Genomic DNA, 26,725 nt, shown 5'->3' with positions numbered 1-26,725 from the left:
CATGTGAATTAGGCATGGGACCCCACAAAGCCATGGGGTCCTTGGAAATAAAGGTTTCTCCTCTCGGGTGCAGGGAATTGAGAAAAAAAGCTGTATTAGGGGATGCTAATGGTGATGTGTATATACTAATTAATTACGTGCTCCAGCCTTAAAAATAAATGATTTATTAGTTTACTCTCTCTCTCTCTCTCTCTCTCTCTCTCTCTCTCTCTCTCTCTCTCTCTCTCTGTGTGTGTGTGTGTGTGTGTGTGTATGTGTGTGTGTATGTGTGTGTCCAGAAGACGGTTGTCAGATTCCCTAGAACAGAAGTTACAGGCAGTTGTGAGCTGTTGTGTGGGTTCTGGGAACCAAACCTGGGTCCCCCGAAAGAGCAGCAAGTGCTCTGAACCACCAAGTCCTCTCTCCAGCCATATTTTTGGTATTTTGAGACAGGATCTCATGTGGTCAAGGCTGGCCTCAAACTTAATATGTCTCCAAGACTGACCTACAACTTCTGCTCGCCACTATGCCCTACTTCAACTCCTCCTTCTTCTTCGTCTTCCTATTCTTCTTCCTCCTCCTCCTCCTCCTCCACTGCCCTGCTCTCTTTATCCCAAAGATTATTATTATATGTAAGTACACTGTAGCTGTCTTCAAACACACCAGAAGAGGGTGTCACATCTCTTCTCATTACGGGATAGTTGTGAGCCACCATGTGGTTGCTGGGATTAGAACTCAGGACCTTCGGAAGAGCAGTCAGTGCTCTTAACTGCTGAGCCATCACTCCAGCCCATCCCCCCTTCAACTTCTATTGCAACGAATTAAAAACCTGCAGGAAATAGAAAGGGCAGTACTAAAATAAACCACAGGCCATGGATGCAGCAGTTGTTGACACTGTTGTGCCTTCTTCTTTTTCCTTTTTATCCTATAAATGAAACTTTAAAGAATGGCTGTTTCAGCCTCGTGTGGGGCATGTGTCTTTAATCCCTACACTGGGAGGCAGAGGCAGGTGGATCTCTGTGAATTCAAGGAGGCTAGCCTGCTCAACATTGTGAGTCCCAGGACTATGCAGAGAGACCCTGTCTATAAGTAAGCAAGCAAACAAACAAAGGACGCTTCCCTCTACTGTGAGCCCGTTAAAGACATTTTGTAATGCTGGGGGGAGCTCAGCCCTTTTCTAGTATGTTCGAGGCCCTAGGTTCGTCCCCAGCACTGAAAAATAAACAAGTATTTGGAACATTCTAGGGCAGATGTGTTAATGTATGTCCCTAGTCCCAGCACTTGAAGCCCAAGGCAGAGGGACCTCCCCTAGTGTGAGGCCAGCCTGGGTAACAATGAATTCAAAATCAACTTGGGTTATGTTTCAAATCAAAAACCAAGGCCGGGAAAAGCCCCAAAGTTTAAATGATGTAAAGTTTTGCTTTATTTGGGCCTCGTAGCCTGGGCTGGCCTTAAGCTCACTGTGTAGCCCGGGCTGGTGCTGACCTCACTCTGTGCCAGAGGACGGCCTTGAACTCTTCTTCCCGGTGCAATGGCCACCGTGCCCCGTGAGCTTTCCTTTTCTATTCGTAGGATGGTCGGTGTGTGTGGAGGGTTCTGCATAGGTTTCTCATTGTTCCCTCTCGGTCCACTTCCATCACTGTGCGATGCTCATCACAGCTAAGGGACAATTACTAACCCACTGTCACCACCTAAGTCCCTTGTGTCCTTAGGGTTCTGTTCATGTTCCTTTGTCGGGTGGATCCATTTTTTTTTAAAGATTTATTTATTTATTATATATGTAAGTACACTGTAGCTGTCTTCAGACACACCAGAAGAGGGAGTCAGATCTCGTTACGGATGGTTGTGAGCCACCATGTGGTTGCTGGGACTTGAACTCAGGACCTTCGGAAGAGCAGTCGGGTGCTCTTACCTGCTGAGCCATCTCTCCAGCCCGGGTGGATCCATTTTTAAGCTTTAAAATATTAAAAGTAGGGGAGCCATAGACGACTCTGTGGATAAAAGTACTGACCACCAAGCCCCATGACCTGAGTTCAATCCCCAGGACCTATGTGGCAGAGGGAGAGAACTGACTCTCACTTCTGAATCCACACAGTGGCATTCAGTGTGCTCAGATACACACACACACACACACACACACACACACACACACACACGCACACGCACATGCACACACACACACGCACACACACACGCATACATGCACACACACACGCACACACACACACATACATGCACACACACATGCACACACATGTGCACACACACACATGTGCGCGCACACACACAAACAATACCAGGCCCACTTAATTTCTCCTAGATTCTGTGCACTCAAGAACCCGAGTCAAGCCGGGCGGTGGTGGCGCACGCCTGTAATCCTAGCACTTGGGAAGCAGAGGCAGGTGGATTTCTGAGTTCGAGGCCAGCCTGGTCTACAGAGTGAGTTCCAGGACAGCAAGGACTGCACATAGAAACCTTGTCTCGAAAAACCAAAAACCAAAAACCAAACCAAACCAAACCAAACCAAAACAAAACAAAAACAAAAACCAACCCGAGTCTAGGGCTCCTGTTTCTACATCCGCTATTAGGGAGAAAGGTTAGCCAATCCCACGGACATGGCAGACAGGCCCTGATAGGAAGGGAGACTCTCCCAGGTCCATTGGGACAGAGGGAGATTTCTTAGCCTGAAGATAAAATGCCTCTGTCATCAGGAGACCCAGGGCTGCTGAGTGCCCAATTTACAAGATACCTGCCTGTCAGATGATATCATGCCAGCATGGACCCCACCAGGGTGGGATCCTCCCACAGGAAACACCCTGGACACCAGTTATGCTGGGGACCTGGAGTCTTCTCTCAGTCAAGGCTGGCACCCGGGAGCTCATTATTTTGTCTCCTATGGTGACTGCTCTGCAGGGAAGGCTCCTATCATCAGCAGACATTTGCCCAGTGCAGAATGGGACAGCGCCCCCTGGAGGAGTCCCATGATATCACAGGACAAGCCTTGCCCAGGGTCAGGGATTCTGGGCATTAATGGGAGGCAGAAAAGGGATATCACATTGAAACTGCCTGTTGCCAGAGCCTTCCTGTGCAACTTGCATTCATCCTTGCAAATGTGCCCTGTGGCTTATGAGTTTGAGAGGGTGACTTTGCTGAAACTGAGCTACTGCCCAGCACAGAACCTTGTGATGGGGGAAGTCTCCCAGGAGCCTCAGCCGCTTGGAGTGACCAGCCTGGAGGGCTGTAGGTCGGAGGTTACTTACTCTTGCTCAGGCTCCTGAGCATCCTCTCAGTGGCTAGAGTTCACAGAATTTCAAGATGAAGTTGGAGCCTAAAGCTTGTCTGACTGTCTACTAAGAGGAAGCCTTTCAGCTTGGCTTACAGCCTTTCGGGTCTTCATTCTGACTTTATATATTTACTTCAACCATATTCAGTTTCATTAGTGTGTTAGGGAGCATGCTACACAGTCAAGAATCTATTGGCTGAGAGCCATGCTACACAGTGCAGTCCAGATTCTTGGGAAATCCACTTGAATCTAGGAGTTCAAGGCCAGCTTGGGCAACATCTAAAAGCACTGGTCTTTTCTTTGTTTTCTTTTTGAGACAGGGTCTCATATAGCTTAGGCTAGCCTCAGAGTTGCTATGTAGCTAAAGCTGTCCTTGAACTTCTAATCCTCCTGTTTCCCCCTCTTAAATTCTGGGATTACAGAAGCCCACTGCCACCCTCAGCTTTTCTGATTTAGAAGCAGGGTCTTATGTAGCCCACGCTGGTCTTGAACTCTGGTCTTCCTGCCTAGCTTCATGTGTGCTGGGATTAGATGTGCTAATTGCCTTGCCTGGTTTAAGACCCCTGTGTAAAGAATATAAAGTGGGGGTGGAGCTTGGCACTATAGTCCTGGAACTCCTGACATTTGCTAGTCCAGAGGCTGAGGCAGAAGCACAAGTTCAAGCTCAACCAGAACTGAGTGAGCCTGAGGTTTAAGGGTTTGAGGCTGGTCTGAGCAGCCAGGTGAGATCCTGGCCTCAGAAGGGAAAAGAAGGGGGTGGAGTGGGGGCAGGGGCTGTCTGTGAAGGAGGCTCTGGGTTCAAGCCTCCATACCATACCGCAAAGAAGAGACTCATCAGCTAAACCAAGTGACTTGGAAACCTCCATTTGGTCAGCACAAGGCAAGCTCTTTCCTCACTTAGCTACGTCTGCAACCCTTCCTAGGGCTGTTGCAACTCAGGAGCGTGTCTTACAGGCATGTGGCTGTGCTTATTCTGAGGGTACAGGTTTTTGATGTTGCTGTTGTTGCTTGAGAATGTCTTGCTATGTAGTTCAGGCTAGCCTCCAATTTACTACCCCCTTGCTTCAGCCTCCCGAGTGCTGGGATTACAGCAGCAGGTCACAGCTCACTTTCATTTTATTCACCTGGCTGTTATGTAGGGGACAGTTAAGCGACTCTCCACTTCCTGTACAAGCCCATTCTTACAAGGTGTGCATGTATGTATATGTGTGTATGTATGTATGCATGCATGTATTCCTGCTGTTCAAAGTTCCTGCAAAGCTGGGCATGGTGGTTGGCTTTAGTCTATCAACCCCAGCTATATAGTGAATTCGAGGCCAGCCTGGGCTATTTGAGACCTAGCCTCAGGAAAACAAAAACAAAAACAAAAAAACCCCAAACTTTCAAAAAACAGGATTGCTTGCTGTCAAGCCTGACAGCTGGATTCTGGAACCCATGAGTTAGAAGGAAGGCAAGAGCTGGCTCTCCCAAGTGTGTCCTGGCGTGGGCGCTCTCCCCACAGATGAGAGAAGAAATGAATGAGTGAGTGAATGAATGAATGAATGAATGGCAAGTGGCAACTGACAAGACCAAAAAAAAAAAATCCAAAATCCAAATGGGTCTGCAGAAGCTTGGACCCTCCCTCTGGATCCCCACCCTGCAGAGCGGGAGGTGCAGAGGGGGAACTCCTACTGGGAATCCAGGTCAGTTCCGACCAGACCATGGCAAGAGCTGGAAAGGGGCTAGGGCCGGGAAGAGGGGAAAGGCAGAAGTTGGAGGGAGGGAGCCCGACCCTGCCTGCGAGTGATTAGCTGCAGCCCCGCGCAGCGCTAAGTAAACAGAAAACTTGCAGAGGTCCCCTCCGCTCCATCCCAGGCAGGCATTGGACCCCGAGTGATTAATCCGAGTCTTTGGGGGGCCAAGAGCCTTGCGTGGACTTGGAATCAGCCGGGATGGGAGCAGGAGGTGGCCTCCTACAGCTACGGCAGAGGAGTGTCCGCGCAGCGCGGTGATACGACGGGCCAGCGCGGCATCCGGGGGCGCAGGGCCGGGGCTGGAGGCTTCCGGGAACCCCGGTCCCTCGGCCGCTGAACCCTGACACCCGCCAGATAAGCTCTATCGCAGCGGCCAGAGCCGGGAACAGCCGGATACAGGGGCCACCGAGTGCATTCCCAGAACCAGCATCCGCGGTGGTCAGAGGGCTGCAGGGAGCTCCGTCCGCCCGCGGTCAGTGACAACCAGCCGGCGCCGGGCAGCAGCGGAGCTCGGTCCCGGAGGTCCAGACCGGCTCCACGGTGAGTGTCGTCGCGGTCACCAGCAGGCTGGCACGTGCAGGTGGAGAGAGGAGGGGCCTCTTCCTCACACTCACCTAGACCCCTAGGGCCACGAGAGGGAGTTTGTGTTGGAGCCAAGAGAACACTGCTGTGTAGCCTTGGGCAAATCCTTTTCCCTCTCTGGGCCTCCGTGTGTCCCTGTCAGTCTTTAAATGGGGTGTTTTTTTTTTTTTTTTTGGAAGATCTTTAAGGGGCTCTTGCGTGACACTGTCTCAGGCAGAGTGCTGGGCACTTTTGAAGTGTTTTGGTACAGGGAACACTTAGGGAATCCCCAGGGTTCCCCCTTCCTGGTAGAGGATAAGACTCTCTTCTCCGCTCCCTGTAATACACAGGCTCAGAAAGATGGAGCGACTTGTCTGAGGTCACACAGCCAGCCCATCAGTGCCACTGACAAGCGAGGAGCGGGGGGTCTTTCTGAAGAAGGGTTTATTCTAGACATGGGGTGAGAGGAGGAAGCGTGGGAGGAACAGACTAGATGGACTTTCTGTCGCTTTAGGAAGGAACAGAGGAGTTGGTCAGCTTCAGCTCCAAGCCACCTTCAGCGGTCAGGAAGGCGAGAGTTGCACAGGCTGGGCCAGGCGCGCTCTGCTAGGAGGACAAGCACCCACTACCCATTGCCTGGGCAAGGGATCTCCAGGGACTGGAGGGGGGGGGTTGCGTTGGGGGCGGGGAGGGGGTGAGAGCTGGGGGCGGGGAGCATGGCGCATGCCTTGACTAGGTTTTGTTCCAATTTTATTTTGCCTTTTCAAAAATCTGTTTTAAATCATTCCGGGCCCCCGCGCGGCTCCTCTGGACAAAACAGAATTGTGAAACACACCAGCACTTTCCACACGCCTCCCCTGGGGGGAATCTCTTGTATTAATACCAGGGCTGTCTATTTGCATATCCATCCCTGCTGTGCCACTGGCAGTGGGCAGGGAGTGGGTTGCAGACAGAGTTAGCCCGGGCACTCCGTGGAAGGAGACAGGGTTACATTCCAGGGCTAGGAAGTCCCCAGCATCTCATCCGCAGGTGGGAAGCCCCCCAGGGCCAGGCGCCCAGCCAGAGGTGAAGGTCTCAACACCCAGATGTGGCCTGTCTTACTTCCTCTGGAATGTTCCACTGGGCTGCAGCCCTGGGGTGGACCCACGCCTCCTTTCCTTTCCGGGGCGGGCTCAGAACCCCTTGCATTGAGGGTAAGTGGGGACTTTAGCTGTCATCCCAGAAACCCCTGATCCATCCTAGGGAATGTGGTTTTTTTCTTTGTGGCTTGAACAAATCCTGTCTTTCAGCCTCAGTTTCTTCATCTGCAGGGCAATGGACTTATTTAGGGAAATCTCTCAAGGTTCTGTAGGCTGGATTTTGGGACTCTGGGCAGGGCCATACCCAAGGTGGAAGTACTGTAGGTCAGGACAAGATGCTTGCTGAGGTGCCGGGGGGTGGGGGTGGTGGTGGTGGTGGTGGTGGCCGCCTGTGCTCACCTTTAATCCCAGCACTCAGGAGGCAGAGGCAGGCGGATTTCTGAGTTCGAGGCCAGCCTGGTCTACAAAGTGAGTTCCAGGACAGCCAGGGCTACACAGAGAAGCCCTGTCTCAAAAAACCAAAAATAAATAAATAAATAAAATAAAATAAAAAAAAATAAAAAGATGCTTGCCTGGATGATGCACAAGGCCCTGGGCTGGCTCTCCATATCTCTCTCTCTCTCTCTCTCTCTCTCTCTCTCTCTCTCTCTCTCTCTCTCTCTCTCTCTCTCTCTAGGTAGGGGTGGGGATTAGAAAGCACTGTCTATTATCCTGCTCCAGAGGTGTCTGTGACTGAGGGAATGGGGATGTTCAAGGAGGAGGAAGAGCTCCAGGGCATTGGGAGGACAGGACACCAGGAGTGCAGGTGGGGATTTGGCTGGGAACCCATCAGCAGGGCAGACCTGACCACCCAGGGGTTGACCCGGTGAACCTTGCTGCTTGGGCTCCTGCCTTGCGATTTCACCCATAGGTGGGTGCTGGTCTTGGAGCCTCTGCTACTTGTGGGTCCCAGAGATAGAGCTAAGGCCTCCAGGCTTGTGGGGGCAGCTGCCTGCACCCTCTGAGTGTTCTTACTTTCCTACTGGAGACTTTGTTGCCTTGTGGAGGAATCTCACTCCTGAGACAGCCCACCATCAGAATCTTAGGAATTAGGTGAATCTTGGTTGCTACATCCTGAATTATGTAAACTCAGGCTAACTTCTGTTTAGACTAGGCAGGGAGTACAGGGAACTTACCACTCTACTTGTGAGGGTGGGGATAGATCCAGGGCCTCACACAAAGCAGGCGAGTGCTTTGATGATGAGCTATGGTGTCAGCTCTTGCTGGTTTGAGATAGAATAGCCTCAGACTCACAATGCCAGCTGCCAACAACGGGCACCTGCCACTACCCCACAATTTGTACAGTTCCGGGTGTGTGTGTGTGTGTGTGTGTGTGTGTGTGAACCTAGGGCTTTGCATGTTAGGCAACCGCTCTGACAACAGAGCTACACCCCCAGCCCCCTTGCTTTTCATTTTCATTTTATTTTATGTATCTAAGTGCTTTGCCTGTAGTTATATGTACCGCACACATGCTTGGTGTCCTTAGAGGTCAGAAGAGGAAACTGGAGCTACAGACAGTTGTGAGCCTCCATGGAGGTGCTGGGAATTGAAACCTTGTCCATTGCGAGAGCATCCAGTGCTCTTAACCACTGAGCCATCTCTGGCTCCCTGCCCTCCATTTTTGAAACCATTTTCTTTGCACTAGGAACAAACCCAGGGCTTCGACGGTGCTAAGCGTGTAGCCTGCCGCAGGGCCATGTCCTGGCCTCTCACAACTCACCGTGCCATTTCCTCTAAGCTATGTCCTGTCCCATATAAATGGCAGGAACGTCAAAGGGTGGCAGGTCACTGCACAGTCCTTCCCGATTCTGCGTTCAGCAATGTCATCTCGGAAGCTCAAAGCTGACTTTGGTGGGAAAATGCCAAAAGGCTTGCTTGACTTGTTTTGTTGCTCTGTGTGCTGTTGGGTTTGAGAAAATGGCTGTTTCCTGACTGCCCTCTGCTGCCATTGGCACAGGAGGGAGCTGCCCACTTCTAAGTGACCCAGTAAGTTCCCATACACTGTTGTTTGGCTGCTAGCTCACTCACCGAGATGAGGCAGTTACCAACCAGGATTCCCGAAAAGCTATACTCCTTCATCCACTGCCAGGTGCGGGAGTCAAGATAAAAGATCCCACGCAAATGAACTGATCCTTGAAATCTCCAGAAAAATAGCATCTAGTGCCCCTGTGTCAGCTTCCTGGGAGACAGACAGAAAATATGCCACCACGCTTAGCCATGTAAATGTTGTTGTATCATTTTGTTTTATTATTTATTTTTATTTTTGGAGACAGGGTTTCTCTGTGTAACAGTCTTGGCTGTCCTGAAACTTGCTTTGTAGACCAGGCTGACCTCAAACACACAGAGATCCCCTTCCCAAGTGCTGGGGTTAAAGTCATGCACTATCATGCCTAGCTATCAAATAAGTATTTATTTGTATTTTTGTGTGTCTGCATTCTTTGCCTGTATGTGTGTGCCACATGTTTGCAGTGCTCAAGGATGCCAGAAGAGGGCGCTGGAGGGCTTGAGCATCTGGAATTGGTTGTAAGCCACCGGGTGGCTGCCAGGAACCAAAGCTGGGTCCTCTGCAAGAGCAGCCAGTGGTCTTCACCACTGAACATCTCTCTGGCCCCTGTAAATTTTATTTTCATTAGTAAAGTGTATGATATACACTCTTCCTAGCCACGCATTGCCGTGTGTTTGTGTACTCATGAGCGCACATCCATGCATATTTATTTGTATGAGCACAGAGCCCTGGGAGCTGGTTGATAAACTTTTAGCTTCCTGATGTACCCCGACCAGGGGCTCAGAGATCTTGTCATGGAAAAGCTTCCACCTTCCCTAAGTTTCAGGCCAAAGTTCTCTGCTCCCTTCTTTCACTGCACCTCTGATTTTTGTATCCAGGCTTCTGCACCTGTGGTCCCTGCATGGTTGGTCCCAAAGTCTGTATCCAAGCAGTGTCCGTTCCGTTCTGTTCCGTATATAGTAGGTCCTATCAGTGGCAGCTTCTGGTTAATTCCATGCCTTTGCAGACCTTGATCCTGCCAGCTCGATTTTCTGCAGGGAATGATGGCGCTAATAGAAACAATGTCTTGGAACAATTCAAAGGAGCAGCTAAGCCAGCCCTATAGAGGAGTTAAGACTATGCTCTATTTTTAGAAACCCTAGGGGCCAGGTGGGCCCTTTCCAGGCGCCCTGGAGCAGGCCAGCACAAGGAAAATCTTTCTCACGCCCAAGTCCCGCCTCTCCTCCTTCCCTGCCAAGGAGGAGGCCCAGGTGGGGGTGTTAGCTAAGCTGTGTGCCTGTGGTAGAGGAAGGGGACCAGGCTCTCACTGATTTAAAAAGGGCTGAGAGTGTATTTGGTAGGTAGGATGTGTACAGAGAGGATGTGTGTGACTGTCTGAGCAAGGGGACATCCCAGGTGTCCATACGGCTCCCCACTAAGACCTCAGTCCTGATTGTAATCTTAGGACTCCTGTGAGCAGCTTGGCAGGCCCTGTCTCTGCACACCCTCCCTCCATCCCCCCTCCCCACTCCTTCCTCCCTCCTTTCTTTGGGAACTTGGCAACAGGTTGGGCAGGATGGAGCTCAGAGGCAGAACACTCTCCTAGCTTGTGTGGGCTCTGGATTCCATTCCCAGCACCACATGCTGGATCGATCGCACGCCTGAGCGAGCCCTGAGATGGGTCCACCCGTTGTGTTCCATGTTCCGCACGCTGATCTTGTACGCTGGATGTTTTCACGCCAAGATTTGAACATTCCAGCCTGGTGAGATGGCTCGGTGGGTAAAGGCGCTTGCCACCACATCTCACGAGGTTGAAGAGAACCGACACCCATGAGTTGTCCTGTGATCTCCACACGTCCACTTTTGTGTACATGTGAACACCCTTCACATACCACATGTGTGCGCGCACGCTAGCGCGCGTACACACACACACACACACACACACACACACACACACTCTAGGGAGTGTGTGCACAGATATGCACACAGCATATCTGCCTTCCAAGCTGGGTTTAAAGGGGTCAAATAGTTTGTCATTAACTAGGTCTCAAACTTGTGCAGAGTCCAGTAGCTTCTACTTTTTTTTTTTTTTTTTTTTTAAAGGAACTGTAATGGCTCTGTCCTTAACAGGGACCCAGAGGTCCACTGCTACAGCCACCTCCACCACTGTCCCACCCAGCCTAGGCAGCCAGCCTTCTCCTTCCCAGACTACCTTATTTCTGCTTGCTTGCTTGCTTGCTTGTTTTGTTATGTTTTTCCAGCTGGCCATCGGATGGACAGGCTCTTTTCCTTTGTGCAGCCAGCAGGTTCCTAGTGGCGAGGCCACGCCCCCATGCTTGCCTCCTTCTGCCTGTTCTGCTGGGCTTGGCTCCCATCACTCAGAATACAAGACCTGTAGGATCCAATCCCCTCAAACCCCAAGTCAACATACCTGCTTCTCTCAGGCCAGCGACAGTTCTGCCCCAGGACCTTTGCATCACAACCCCTCTCATGTGGCCCCTCTCTTGGACCCTCCAGGGCCTTGCACAGATGCCATCTTCTCAAACGGGGCTCAGCCTTAGGCATTTGCTTCCTATGCAAGAGGCTTCGGGTTTCATTCCCAGCAAAACCGACTAACACTACCTCATTATTCCAGGGACACCCAAGGCAGAGAGAGTATGGGCTCAGATTCCACAGAGGCTGTGACTGCCAGTGTGTTGTCCCTTGAGGACCTCCTGGTACTGCTGACCACATGTCCTGGGTCTATGTGCTGTGGCTGCTCCCAGAGGGACGGGAGCCTGACGGTTAATGCACAGGGGAACCTGTCAGAGTAGGGACTTAGGACCCGATGGCACCAGCCTAGCCTGCTTCTCTCTAGGGAGGCTAGTTCTGCTCTTGAGGGACACTGTGGGGACAGGACATTTTTTTTTCTCAGGTGGGCACAGGGCCACACACTTCTCAGTTCCTCCTTTGAAACCAGAGGTGCCCTAATCAGTTTGTGCAAACATGGAGACTGAGGCACAGAGAGTGACAGTCACGTGGCTTGTAAGTGACAGACTGGGTGTGAATCCATCCCCTCCAACTCTGCCCACACTCACAGAGTTCAAGCCATTCACATTAGTGTCCAGCACCCTAGCATGGCTAAGCCCTTAGCCATACACATGGGGACTCAAATCCTGAATCCCGGGACTGCCATGGTGTTGTGTGTCTCAGAGCAGATCACTTTCCATCTCTGTTCTCTTTATAAAATTAAATTATTGGGCTGATGAGATGGCTCAGAGGGTAAGAGCACCCAACTGCTCTTCCAAAGGTCCGAAGTTCAAATCCCAGCAACCACATGGTGGCTCACAACCATCCATAATGAGATCTGACTCCCTCTTCTGGAGTGTCTGAAGACAGTTACAGTGTACTTACATATAGTAAAAATAAATAAATCTTTTTAAAAATTTATTGCTGTTGAGCCTGGCAGTGGTGGGGCACACCTTTGATCCCAGCCCTCAGGAGGCAGAGGCAGGCAGATCTCTGTGAGTTCAAGGCCAGCCTGGTATAAGGAGCGAGTTCCAGGACAGCCAAGATTGTTATACAAAGAAACTGTAAGAAAAAACAAAAAACAAAAAAGGGCCAAAGCCGTACTCTTCACTTTGAGAGACCCTGTCAGTCCCCGAGACACACACCACGTCCTTTTTTCCTGCAGTACAGCCGTGAAGCTGACCGCGGGCAATGCGGGGACCCACGGATTGTTTGGTTTTCTGGACGGTAGGAAGAAACCCACGGCCTTGCTGGGCCATCAGGGCCTGCAGAGAGCATGTGTGGTCCTATCACCCTAGCTGGAGGCGCTGGCTGCCTGTGCCAGCTTCACCTGCTCCCGGGACTGTCTAAAGGCAAGAGAGTGACACTGAGGGTGTCTACTCAGAGTCCGGAGAGTTCTTGGCAGAGGTGGGGTGGGGTGGGGAGGGGGGGATGTTGGCAACACAGAGCGGCTGAGAGATGGCTTCAAGCAGGCATTGGACTTTAACATCCAAACTGTTTGCCAGGATTTGGCCCCTTGTTGATGCGCGTTAAGGGAGTGGTAAGAATCCCTCGGCCAACAGTGAGGAAGGAGCTGAGCACACAGGAGTGGAAGGCAGAGTCTGGGGCTGACTTGTGGTTCTTCCCATTCTCATGGGTCCAGGTTGGCTGTGCTGTCCTCTGTGGGGATAGAGGTGTGTGGAGTGACGGTGTGTGGGGGTCGGTTCAGATCTTTCCTGGTTGCAAGCAGTGCCCATGGCTTTGTGTGCTCTGCTCGGCTGCGTGAATCCCACAGTAACCTTAGCCTTGGATGTGCTAGACAAGGAGCCAGGAGGACCATGGGCAGCCCTGCTTGGCGTGCAGAGACACACGCTGGGTGGGACAAGAGGCTGGCAAGAAAGAGTCTTCCTGAGTTCCTTGGTGAGCGAGGTGCCACTGGGCATTTCAGAAGAGTGAGCCAGGTAGGGCACAAGAGCCCCCAGTTTCCTGCCAGGTGCCTTCGTGTGATCTGGACGGAGGGAGCCAGTGCTGTGAGTCTATGTTGGTCCTTACAGGGCATTTCCCCCACAGCCCAGTGTCCTCTGTCTTACCTGCCACCAACTTAGATGCCAGTATCTGCAGAGTAGGATCCTGAAATTCGAGGTCAGAGTTTGATTTCAGTCCTGACATTCTGGTGCCTGCACCCCCAAAGGCCCAGCCTGTGTGTCCTCATCCAAAAAAGCTGGAAACTGTTTATTATAGCAGGGACACGAGTCACAGGAAGGTCTGGGTGCCTCAGAGGCATAACAGTCATGGACCATGAGAAATCCAAACTCATGCTAGGAAATGAAAGGTCCCACTTGTGGGAATGACTGGGCCACTGGGACCCGCAGGCTGCAGGAGGCAGAGTGGGAAGAGATTGGTGGCTCTGTGGGCTTGGCAGAATCCTCTCTGTTGAACATCCTTGGACACCAGCCTGTTCCTAGGACAGCGCTCAGGGCAAGCATGAGATTAAATGAGGCGAAAACGTATCCTAGCAAACACCAGCGAGTCGTGGCTTGTTGGCACATGGATGAGGAGTGTTTATGCTGCTAGCATCCTCCTAGCATGCATGCAGTTGGTGCCCACTGAATACAAAGGGAGGATTGGCAGAGCTAAATGCACCCAGAATAAGCTCCAGGCTGGATGGAGTACTTCCTGTGTTGTTCACCCTGATCTTTAATTTGTTGTTACTACTATTATTGTTATTATTATTTGGTTTTTATTGTTGTTGTTGTTTTGAGACAGGGTTTCTCTGTGTAGCCCTGGCTGTCCTAGAGCTTGCTCTGTAGACCAGGCTGGACTCAAACCCAGACATTCACCTGCCTCTGCCTTCCGAGTACTGGGATTAAAGATGTGCGCCACCACTGCCCGGCCTTGTTATTATATCTTATTTACTTATTCTTATTATATGCATGTACGTGTGTGCTCGTGCCACAGCAGATGTGTGGAGGCCAGAGGACAACCTTTTGGAGTTGATCTCTTTCACCTCTAGGTGGGTTCTGGAGGGCTCTGGATCCCCGGCTTGTACAGCCCTCTCCTTTACCAGCTGAGTGTCTCACTGGCACATGGGCACAACAGAGCTCAGCTAACCTGGCATTCATTCTGGAGCCCAGCTGCCCTGGAGCTCTTGGCAATCCTCCTGTCTCACCTTCGGTCTCACCACTGTTCCAGGTGAGCCTTAAGAGAATAAAGGAAGTCAGGCAAGGTGGCACATACCTTTAACCCCAGCACTTGGGAGGCAGAGGCAGGCAGATCTCTGTGAGTTCGAGGCCAGCCTGGTCTACAGAATGAGTTCCAGGACAGACAGGTATACACAGAGAAATCATGTCTCAAAACAAAACACACACACACACACACACACACACACACACACACACACACACACAGAGAGAGAGAGAGAGAGAGAGAGAGAGAGAGAGAGAGAGAGAGAGAGAGAGAAAGAGAGAGAGAGAGAGAGGAGAGAGAGAGAGAGAGAAGGCTGGGAGATGGACAGGTGGCCTCTGAGGTGCATGGCCACTCCATTTCAAATGTGGGAAGCCATGGTCTAGGATTGGGTTTCATCTCATCTCATCTCCACTGCAGGGTAAGAATGTGAGGAGCTGAAGCCAGACCCAGTCCCCAGAGGCAGTTTCTGAGCCCCTGCTCCTTGCAGGAAGTGGACATGGGGTGAGCTTGTGTCCCTCTGTGGCAGAGCCCTTGTGCATTTCTCTCATTTTTGCATCTTGGGACAAAGGGTGAAAAGCTCAGATGACCCGCACTGCTTCCTGGTGGAAAAACACTCTGGACCCCTGTGGGGATCTTCCAGCAGCAGCAGGGCTGGCCTCCCCTCTGTCCCTGCTGCTGCCCGGCTGGAGGGAAGACAGAGAACACAGTGCTTGGGATTCCAGATGGTGGAGCTTAGGGACTCCCGTGGGCCATCCATGCCAGCCATCCTTCCCACTATTAGTCCTGCAGTGTACCAGCACATGGGGTGTCCTGACTGTCCCCACCCAGATCCCATGGCTGCTCCCTCCACACCCATCAAGGATGCTCAGAATGACCCGGCCTCGCCCTTGGAGTCAGACAGAGCTGGCTTTGCCTGTCCCGGAGTCCCATAATATCTGTGACACCTGTCTTGTTCTGCTTCCTCTTCTTCAGGATGTAAGCAGGGAACCTGGCACCAGGAGACTTGGATGAGAGAGACACTCCTGGCTCAGCACACAGAGCCGGCTCGTGGGGGTTTTTATGACTAGATAGTCTGAAAACACAGTTAGCTTCAACTCTGAGTCTCATCATGTCCTCTGCAATTGAGCACTGGTATAACCACACCTCTTTGTATACATGCCTATTAGCATATTAATCAAATAACATAATAATAATAATAATAAATTGTAGTAAAGGGTTTTATGGTGACACTTCGTTCCTGTATATGATGTATTTTGATCACATTCGCTCTGTCACCCATCCCACTCTCACTGATTCGTCCTCTTCCCAGCATGCCCCCCTTTATACTTTCATGGGTGTTTTGTTTTGATCCAGCGTGTACATTATTGTGGACATGGGCTCCTGGCTCATCAGTGAAGAAAACCTCTTCCCTTTCCAGAGCAGCCGTCAGCTGCCAATAGACCATCAGGGAGGGCTGGGGCCTTGTCACCCAGTCTCACTGGGTTTGGTTTTGTTTTGGGGACATTGTCTCCTTGTGTGGTCCTGGCTGGTGTGGGACTTGCTCTGTAGACCAGGCTATCCTCTAACTCACAGAGATCTGCCTGCCTCTGCCTCCAGAGTGCTGGGATTAAAGGCGTGGGCCCCCAAGTCTGGTAAATCTTCCCCTAGTTTAGAGACCCTTTCTCATGTAGCTCAGGCTAGCCTCAAACTCACTGTATCGGAGGATGACCTTGCTCTTCTGATCCTCCTGCCTCCACCTCCGAGTGCTGGGATCTCAGGCATGCACCACGAAAGTGGCTGCTCTTGTATTAATTGCCTGGTGCAGTGGTGCACAGGGTTCAGAGAGGTCCTAGATCGAGCAAGCGCCTGTGCCAATTTCCTGATGATACTGAATGAGTTCCACAGACTGTCCCTAAAAGCCACTGTCATTGATTCTCTTAAAGGCCTGGATGCCAGAGGCCCCGAGGGGCAGCTCTATCTGATCTGTCTCCAAGGTGGTAGGAGAGCCCTATTACTCACTCTAAACTCCACCCTGACCTTAAGTGTTCTTTTGTTGGTTTTTGTTTTTTGTTTTTTTTTTGTTTTTTTTTTTTTTTTTTTTTTTTTTGTGACACTGCTAGGGACAGAATCCAGAACATGCTAGGTGCACATTCTACCACTGACCTGTATCCCTAGCCTCAAACTCCACCTCGGAAGTCACATAGCCTTCCTCAGTGTGTCTTGTCCCTGTGGGAGGACGCCGGTCACTGGCCCCAATCCAGGACCACCTCTCTCCACCACACATCTATAAAGACCCGATTCCCAAAGCCAGTCACAGGTCTGTAGTATGTTTTTACAACATATCTCACCACCTCACAGTTTCCACTGTTGCTGGGGTCCCCTTTCCACTGTGACCCCCTCATGCACTGCCAGCCCAACGTGGACCAGGTCCCTTCTGTTCCTGCTACCATGCTGTGCTGTTCACGAGCCTATGTTGATCTCTGAGGAACAGAGAGGTGAACTTGGTTTCCTGAGGTCACACAGCCACTAAAAGCTGTAGTTGGGAGACCCTTTGCTTTCTGACTTTGCTTTCTGGCTGGGTTTTGAGACCCTCCCACCGCATCCCAGGAGCCTGGACACAAGTGAGACACTCTCTTTTCTGGCTTGCACCACCCTCCCACTGCTGAAGCATCTTCCAGCCATAGGCATAGGCGGGTCCTGCTGCTCTCCCATGGGGAGGAAGCTGAGGCGGGTTGGTGGGTTGGTGGAGGGATAGGGATACTGCTCCACAGTTAAGAGCTTCTGCAGAGGCAGAATTCGCTTCCCAGAATCCACACAGGCAGATCATAACTGCCCACAGCTCCAGCTGCAGGGGATCCGATGCCCTCTCCAAGGGTACCCACATTTCTGTGTGCAGCACATACACACACACACACACACCCAACTGAGTCTGTTGGATGCTGTCTGTATGGGATATCAGAGGCGCTCATCCCTGTCGAGGAGAACTGACTGTCAAAGCCATTGGCTGTCTGTAGCTCTTCATCTAGAGATAAGACCTCAAGAAATGTCTTCCATCACCCACTGGCACAGTCACAGGTGTTGTTGTTGTGCAGGCAATCGTCTTGGTGAGATTTCATTACTACAACAGCTCTCCGTCTTGTCTAGAAGACACTGTCTCACGGCTGGTTAAAATAAACTTTAAAAAAAGAGAAAGAAAGGGAGAAAGCAGGAGAGAAAGAGAGAGAGAGGAGAGAGAGAGGAAGGAAAGAAGGAAGGAAGGAAGAATGAAAGAAAGAAAGAGAGAGAGAAAGAGAGAAAGAGAGAAAGAGAGAGAGAAAGAAAGAAAGAACAAGAGAAAGAAAGAAAGAAAGAAAGAAAGAAAGAAAGAAAGAAAGAAAGAAAGGAAGGAAGGAAGGAAGGAAGGAAGGAAGGAAGGAAGAAAGGAAGAAAGGAAGAAAGGAAGAAAGGAAGAAAGCAAGCAAGTATGTGCATCCTGGCCTGTAGGGTGTGCAGAGGTGTGCAGGGCACTCATAAAACCTGGCAACATCTGGGGAGTCTCAGTGTTAGGGCTATACATTGCAAATGACTTGTTGGAATGAGCTGTGGAGAGATGGCTCAGCGGTAAAGAACACCAACTGCTCTTCCAGAGGTCCTGAGTTCAATTCCCAGCAACCCCATGGTGGCTCACAACCATCTGTAATGGGATCTGATGCCCTCTTCTGGTGTGTCTGAAGACAGTGACAGTGTGTTTATATACATAAAGTAAATAAATAAATCTTTTAAAAATATTGTGACTTGTGGCTTGGTGTGGTGGTGCATACCTTTAATCCCAGCACTCAGGAGGCTGGGGCAGGAGGATCTGTGTATATCTGAGGCCAGAGTGGTCTATTTAGTGAGTTTGTTCCAGGAAAACCAGAGCTATATGTAGTCACTGTTTGGAAGCACCCAAACAAAACAAAACAAAAAAGGTGACCTGTTTGTTCTGGGGACAATACTCTTAGATGCTCTGAAGCAGAATTCTCCCCCACCAGCAGTAGGAACCTCTTGGGCCATGCCTGGAGAAGGCCCTGGAAGGATGTGGCCATTGCTTTGCTATGGAGTAGAGAGCAGAGGGCAGACAGGGAGGGTCTGACAGAGATAAATGACTGAGTCTCCAGATGAGGTAGGAATTTACATTCCCGCATGGATGGAACCCTGTCTTGGAAAATGGAAGCCAGGGCTGCTGCTCTGAGTTGTTGGAGCTGGGATGGGGGTGGGGAGGGCAGGGCTCTAACTGCTAAGGCTCTGGGGACAGGAAATAGCTGCTGTGTCAGCAAGAGGAGCGAAGGGAGGCCCCTAAGGAGATGAGTTTTTCCCAGAGGCTTTGTTGGGGGCAGCTGGCAAGTGGATCGGGAGCCAGCCACATGCCTGGTGTGAGTCCAGACAACTAGGCCTTTGGGAACTGTGAGCTAATGGGATCCCATGAGCTGAAGGCTCACAGTGAGGTCTCCCTAAACATTAACTGCTGTTATGGTGGCAAGGACTCTGGTGACAGTGTCCAAGGCTGTGCCTATGAGAAACCTCACAGGGGCATCCCAGAGACCCTCAGCAGCCAAGTACTAAGGCGGCAGTCCAGGAGTCTCACTGTGAGGACGGTGGGGCTGAGAGGAAGCCCCTGGTGACCCCTAAGTAGCAGCCTATCTCTCACATCTGGAACTCATGGCTGGCCGGTGTCCACCTCTGCACAGGCCACCGGGTACCTGCATCAGGAAGAGGGATGACATCTGGGCTTTGTCCTGTAGGTGTGGGCAGGAGAGGTGCTGAGCTGAGGCCTCTGATGCACAGACAGTTTGGTGGTTGCAGCCTAGATTTGGGGATCACACAGTCTTTGTTCTTGGCACCCCTACGTAAACATTCACGGAGCCTCGACTGTGCCATGGAACCTAGATCAGTTATTGCTGACACCCTTAGGTGGATTGAATAAGAATGGTCCCCAAAGACTCGAATGTTTGAATCTTTGGTTCCCAGTTGCCTAACTGTTTAGGAGGTATTAGGAGGTGTGGCCTTGCTGGAGGTCGAGTGTCATTTGGGGGGATGGAGGTCTTAAAAGCCCACATCAGGCCCAGTCTGTCTTCTCTATCTGAAACTTGTGGGTCAGACATGGGCTCTAAGTTATTGCTTAGCATCTTCCCTGACTGCTTGTAGCCAAGCTCCCAGCCACAACGATCATGGACACACATTCTGAAACTGTAAGCCAGCCCCCAACTAAATGATGTCTTTTTTAAGTTGCCTTGGTCGGGGAGACAGACCCCCAGGAGGGTGAGGTTTTGACTGGACCGTGTTGTTGGCTTATCTGGCTCCATTAAGCCAAGAACAGGCTTGTGGGCCCCAGTGGGCCCTAGGTCACATTGTGCTGGGAGAGAACCCAGGAAGCCACGGCCAAGAGCATTTGGACACACGCCGGCCATGGCTTTTACAGGCCTTTGAGGCCTCTCCTGGACACAGGCTGATCCATCAGTGGTTCCCTGGAGCAGAGAGCTGGGGGCTGGTCCAGGAATGCAAGGATGGAGGACTTCCTTGGAGAGAGACCTTCTTTTCTCACATTGGCCTGGGGCTCACTGATGAAGCCTGGCAGGTTGACCAGCGAGCCCCAGGAGGCTTCCCACATCTGCCTCCCTGGCACTGGGATTACAGTGTGTCTGCCTGGGTGCTGGGAATCAAACTCAGGCTCATGCTTATTCCTTATGGATCCATCTCCCCGGCAGCTCTCATTGTTTATTGCTGTTTTTAATTAATTAGTTAAATAAACTAATTAATTAGTTAATTTTTGAAAAAAGGTCTCTTCAAAGTCACCATCCCCTCCCTTCAGCCTCTTGAGTGCTGGCATGATGGGTGTATCACGATGCCATTAAGTATTCCTTAATATTTGTGAAAATAACATTGGACCAAGAACAGTTTTTAAAAGATTTATTTATTTATTTATTTTATGTATGTGAGTACACTGTAGCTGTACAGATGGTTGTGAGCCTTCATGTGGTTGTTGGGAATTGAATTTAGGACCTCTGCTCTCTCCAGTCAACCCCACTCATTCAGGTTGGCCCTGTTCTCTCCAGACTAAAGATTTATTTATTATACATAAGTATACTGTAGCTGTCTTCAGACACACCAGAAGAGGACATCAGATCCCATTACAGATGGTTGTGAGCCACCCTGTGGTTGCTGAGACTTGAACTCAGGACCTTTGGAAGAGCAGTCAATGTTCTCACCTGCTGAGCCATCTCACCAGCCCGACCAAGAACATTTTTGGTCCTCACAGTGAGTGGATGATGTGGAAGGGGCTTACATCATGCTTGGTTCCATTTTTTATTTTGCGGGGCTCTGAGCACCTTGGGCACACATGGTCCTGCTTAGCTACAGCCCCTGCCCAGTTTTAGATGAGGCGACTCAGTCAGAGATTGGGTAAGTGGTCCAAGAGTCCAGGGCTGAGGGTATGTGTGTCTCCTAGTGAATACCAGATGACCCCACAACTTGGTAGCTTTGAGCACATCTGTTATCTCATCCTTTGTGTGGGACAGGGACCCAGCATGGCTCTTCTGGGTGAACCACTTCAGGGGCTCTCAGGGGATTGTATCCAGGAGACGGTGGATACAGTGGAGGCTGCTCCCCAGCTCTCCTGAGGGATTATTGGGGTTACTTATTTTTCGATTGGTATGGTAAAAGCAACTTAAGGAGGGAAAGGTCAGGTCTAGGTCACGGTTCCTGGCACAGCTAGTCCATCATGGCTGTGACATCCTGATGGGAAGAAAGGGAGGAGGTTGGCTATCTACAGTCAGGAAGCAGAGAGAGAGAGAGAGACAGAGAGAGACAGAGACAGAGACAGAGAGAGAGAGACAGAGAGAGAGACAGAGAGAGAGACAGAGACAGAGGCAGACAGAGGCAGACAGAGACACAGAGAGAGACAGAGAACAGAGACAGAGACAGAGAGGGAGGGAGGGAGAAGAGGTGAGAGAGAAGAGAAGAGAAGAGAAGAGAAGAGAAGAGGAGAGGAGAGGAGAGGAGAGGAGAGGAGAGGAGAGGAGAGGAGAGGAGAGGAGAAGGGAGGGGAGGGGAGGGGAGGGGAGGGGAGGGGAGGGGAGGGGAGGGGAGGGGAGGGGAGGGGAGAAGAGACAGAGACAGAGACACAGAGAGACAGAGAGGAGAGAGTGTCTTCTTTTCAATTAGTCTGGGCCTGGTCCCTCGAATGGTACTAATGGTCTAATATTTACGGTGGATCTTCCCTCAGTCTCACCTAATTGAGATGATGGCTCACAGGCACGCCAGAGGCTTGTCTCATGGACAGGTTTTAGATCCTGTCAAGTGACAATTTTAACTGTCACATGGGGCTCAGCTTTCTGTAGGCTGCTGGCTGCAGGTGCTCTTATCTTAGTGTCTGGCCTTGAGGCTATCTCAGCCTGGCCTCTGGCTTCGTTCTGTCGAGCAAGCCTGGGAACGGGGTGGGGGAGGAGAAGGACAGCGAAAGGGAGCGCACACACGCGCTTAGGTCACGCCTGGTTTAATTTTTGGTTTGTGGGGCTGGGAATGGAAGCAGGGCTTTGAGCACACCAAGCACACATGCCCTGCTCTCCCCTGAGCTATGGGTCAGCAGGGTACAGAGATTGGAATCTCACATTTTTCTCTTTCTCTCAGGACTGAGTAGGCTCAGGGCCTTGCCCTAGGCAAGAGCTCTTTCGCTAAGCCCATCTGAGGCTCTATTTCTTTATTTATAGACAGGTGTCTTACTTTGAAGTTCATGCTGGCCTCTAGGTTGAAATCCTCCTGCCTCAGCCTACAAAGTAAATGGCTTATAGGACATGCTACTGCACCCTGTTTGAGAGTCATTGCCTCTTTTGTCACCCTTGCCATGTTCTAGTCATTAGGTGTCGTCTATGTACACCAGGAGGGCTGACCAGCAGCTATGCAGAAGCCACCCACTGAAGGGCAGAGCCCAGGCTGGAAATCAACATTTGACTTCAAAGTCTGCTCTCTGTGGAAGCTGAGACTGACAGGTTCTCTCTCTGCTGCCACACTGTCCAACTGGACACAGAGCTTCCCAGACCACTTGCACCCACCTGCACCCACCTGCACCCACCTGCACCCACCTGCATCCACCTGCACCCACCTGCATCCACCTGCATCCACCTGCATCCACCTGCACCCACCTGCACCCACCTGCACCCACCTGCACCCACCTGCACCCACCTGCATCCACCTGCATCCACCTGCATCCACCTGCACCCACCTGCACCCACCTGCACCCACCTGCATCCACCTGCATCCACCTGCACCCACCTGCATCCACCTGCACCCACCTGCACAGGCTTGGACTTCACTTATCTTTCACTTCCCTCCTTCCTCCTGCCTTCCTCCTTTCTCCTGGGCTTCTTCCCTGTATCCATCTGACACCTCTCAGATACCACCCATGAGCCTGTACCCAGTGTGGTCAGTTTCATCCTTTGGGTTTAGGTGGCTATGTGTCCAAGGTGGGAATTGGCACTTTGTGGCAGATGGCATCTGGGAGAGGGGACTCTCTGGGCCCAGGGTACAGCTGGCTGGCTTCTCACCTTTGTTGACACTCCCATCCTGTCTATTGCATCTGAGTCACTGCCTGGCCAGCTACTACCAACAAACTGCAGCCACTCTGCTCCTTGCCCTAGCAAGGTGTCCCCTCTGTAAGTAGGAGCGCATTGCTCCCCAAACTAAGCATGAGGGACCAATGTAGCCAGGGAGAGCAAGACCAGGCTTCCTTTGAATACACAGTGCTTCCAGGTCCCTCCTCTGGCTGCTGGGGAGGTGTCAGGGTCATGCCTGGTGGGTGATCACTCAGTTCACCGTCTGGTGGCAAAACTCAGCGCTGGTGGGCCTGGGGTCCTCTCTGCAACCCTCCTCAGGCAGGTGGGTGTCTGTGTTCCCAGAAAAGCCAGAGGAAGGGCAACAGGTGTCCAAACTACTACTTGTTGTAGAAGCTGTCATGTATGTAGTCTGTTACATATGTGCTCAGAACTATCAGAATCACATGTGTGTGATGGTGACCCTCCACCATAGTCCAGGGGTCAAGAGAGGCGAACCTAAGGCGGAGGCCAAATGAGCAGTGGATGGCTGACGAGGCAAGCGTGCTTTCCTGCCTGTGGATGTTCATGTGCATGCATGTGTATGTGTGTTCATACATGTGCATGTGTGCTCCTGAGTGTTTATGGGATGAGTGTATCAGCACTCCTGTGAACATTCGCCTATCTGCATGTGTTCCTGGGTATGCGTGTGAACAAATGCGTGTGTTTGTACTCTTGGGAGTACTCGTGTGTGTGTGTGTGTGTGTGTGTGTGTGTGTGTGTGTGAAGCCTCCTTGGTGCCCAAGTTCAAGGCACCCTGTCCTCAGCATGTCTGGAGAGGGATCAGATCAGAAGAAGCAACAGCAGGGGAGCCTTTGAGAGAGGGGCCTGGAGACTCACAGAGTGGGCGGAGCTGTATGGGGGCAGGGTTTACAGGGGAGGCTGGCAGGGTGTGGCTAGCTGGGGTAGGCTGGGGGAGTAGGCTGGCAGGGGGGAGGCTATGGGTAGAGGGAGGCAACTCTGGAAGGCTGAGCTGGGGGTAGGAGGGTTGTTACCCACAACTTAGAATGCCTTTGCCTCAATGCTAAGGCCCAGGATGGTGTAGCTAGAAGCCTCTGTCAGCTGACTATAGGAACTGGGCAAAGGCCCAGCCTCAGTTTCCCACCTGTGCCATGGGGAGAAAGAGATAGGCCACCTGTGGATGGGTACACAGACAGTTCTCCAGGGACTGACAGGGTGAGTCCCAAACTGAGGGTGACTGTGGCAGCTGGCAAGGACTTCATGGCGGAACAAAGCCCAGGTCCCAAGCACTTCCCGTCCCTGTCACCGGAGTCTAAGCCCATCTAAAAGAGAAGGCCAGGACACTAATGTGTGCCTACCATCAGCTGGAGCTGGCACCTGTCCTGGCAGTCTCAGTCAACATGGTGGGCAACATCAGCACCCCCCCCCCTTTCACAGATGAGAAAAAGAAGCTCAGAGAAGTTAAGTGATTTGTTCATGGTCACAAAGCAAGAAAGAGATGGGCTGGGCTGGTCTCCAGGCTGCCCTGGCTCCCATGGGAAGGCCACCTCTCAGAGCAGATGTCAGACTCGATGTAGCTGTAGAAGGATGTGAGGAGCTGGTGCGGAAAGATGGACCGTATCTCTGAGTAAGGGTGGAGTTCCTGGGGAAAAGGTGGGGTGGGTGTATAGAACATTCCAGATGCTGTGTTTCTTAGACTTAACCAGAGCAGGGTGGTTTGGCCACAGTTGCCTGAGATGTTCTAGTGTGATGAACAGGCACGAGATCCCAGCATTGGAGAGGGAGCAGAGGCAGGAGGATGGAAAGTTTGAGGTCAACCTGGGCTACACAGTGAGCTATTTAAAATGTGGAAGAAAAACAAAAACAAAGTCCACAAGGCGTCTAGAATGTTCTTTCCTGCACTCGAAGAAACCAGTGTCCTTTAAAGTCTGCATCCTAGGCCTCTGGGCTTGGCTGGATTAAGGAGAAACCCACAAAGTTGAGACATGTGTCCGTTAGCCAGACCTTTGCTTGGTTGCTGTCCTGGAGCCTAAGTTGCTATTACAAGCTAGGAAACCCAAATTCATACTGGCTTGAGAGGGAGAGAGAGGGAAGGAGAGGGGGAGGGATGGAGGGAGGAATGGATGGATGGAGGGAGGGAGAGGGGGGGGAGAGAGAACAAAGTGGGCAAAGTGGGGTCTTTCATCCTAAACCTGTTTGAAGAAAGGTTAAGCCAGTAGCACACTCTGAGGCAGGAGATTGGCCTGAGTTTGAAACCAAGCTGACATACACAGTGAACTCTTGGCCAGTCTGGGCTATAGACCGAGACTCTGTCTCAAAAAACCACAAAACAATTCCCTTCAACTTGTGACAGGCATTACAAATCGAACACAGAGCACAGACCTCCTTTAGAAAGCCACCCTCAGAACCCAGTTTAGCACTACAGACCTGAAGTGACAGTGTCTGTCAGCTGGCACAGCAACTTGAATCATAACCTATGTGTGATCCTGCTATGAGCCTGTGAGGGTGAAAGACTGTGTGCAAGGGCCAGGCACTCTCACAATCCCGAGTCACAGGAAGTCGGGCTCCATGATTCCTGGTGCTTCAGGCAGATGCACCTTAGGACAAGGGTTCAGACTTGCGCTGTCCATAGAGGCCAAAGGGCACATTGATGTCCCCTTTTACTGTGAGGTCAGGAACAATGGCAGTCGGCGCTAGGAGACCCCCACTCCATGGGCATCACCACGAGAGAGGAAGAGGACAGCCACTGGCAATTAGTGACACCTGGGCTCACAGCAGCTCTGTTGGAGGTTCTGAGGTCCAGGGGCAGATGGGGCATCCCCAGAAAGGGAAGCCAGGGCTGCAGAGGCCAAGTCACACAGGACCATGTGCCATGGCTCTGTCTCTGCCCTCACATATCACCCGCCACACTAAACTGAAAGTCTCCTCATGACATGGGTGACAACTCCGGGACTCAGGTGGGAATTAACTATATTCAAACCACACAGCAGGGAGCTGTGGGGGTGCGGCTGACCTCCCTGTGAGCCAATGGGGGACATTGGAACATGGGAGAAGAGCAACGTACATCTAGGAGAGGAGCCTCAGTGAACAGAGATACCACCACCAACAGAAGCCGGAGACAGCATGCCCCAAGAACAGGACAGGATTATAGTCCTACCTGCGAAGTATAATGCCCAGACTCAAACCCAGGGGTGAGCCAAGTGTAACTTAGCACCCTCCTGGGCCTTGCCACACCCCTCTGAGCCATGCTCAACCATGGTGGAATGAATTCTAGCATGGCCTGGTACCTGGTACTCGCACCCCAATTTTACTGGTGTGGCCAGTGGTGATTATTATTGATTGTGCGTGGAAATTTACTTTTCTTCTTTTCGTGGGGCTGGGGATGGACGCTGAGACCCTATCGTGCTAAATGTGTCTTCCAGGTCCAGGAAGTTTATTTGCAAATCTATTTGGTTTCTCTTTCTTTCCTGAGAGTTCCATCTTTGGGGCTTTCTGATGACCAAAGCAGCTGCTCTTGAGTTGTCTGGGACCCACCCACGCTTCCCTGAGGTCTAGAAGAGGTAGGAGAAGGGTCAAGTTTGTGACTGATTCTTTCTTGCCTCCGCAGTCAGCTCCAGGGGCCTCCTAACTCCAAGCCTTCGGGGGCGGGTGCCCTCTGATGGGGGAAGCAGTTGGAAGATTAAGGCAAGGACAGATGTGGCTCCATGGAGACTAGGCAGGCAGGAGACTAGGGTAGTGTGTCGTGTCGTGAAAGGGGCCATGCTAGGGCCCAGCAGACCCAGGCCCTAGGCCCAGCACTGAGCGCTTGTCCAGTGAACCCATGCAAGCTCACTGCCTTTCCCCTTACCTTA

The 26,725-nt window shown here is 51.5% G+C and overlaps 1 protein-coding gene across 1 annotated transcript in view; it reads left to right on the top strand.

Annotated features, from left to right (window-relative positions):
- The first annotated feature begins 4,942 nt into the window (after nucleotides 1-4,942).
- Nucleotides 4,943-26,725, top strand: part of Ripor3 (RIPOR family member 3) — a 70,729-nt gene continuing 48,946 nt past the window's right edge. Inside the window, exon 1 of the mRNA XM_006500139.3 lies at nucleotides 4,943-5,535. The gene's annotated coding sequence lies outside the window, so the exon portion shown is untranslated. The remainder of the gene's footprint in view (nucleotides 5,536-26,725) is intronic.

Source organism: Mus musculus, chromosome 2, assembly GCF_000001635.26.
Source record: "Mus musculus strain C57BL/6J chromosome 2, GRCm38.p6 C57BL/6J".
Classification (NCBI taxonomy): Eukaryota; Metazoa; Chordata; class Mammalia; order Rodentia; family Muridae; genus Mus; species Mus musculus.
Note: the sequence above shows the minus strand (reverse complement) of the source record. Positions and strands in the feature narration are given on the sequence as shown.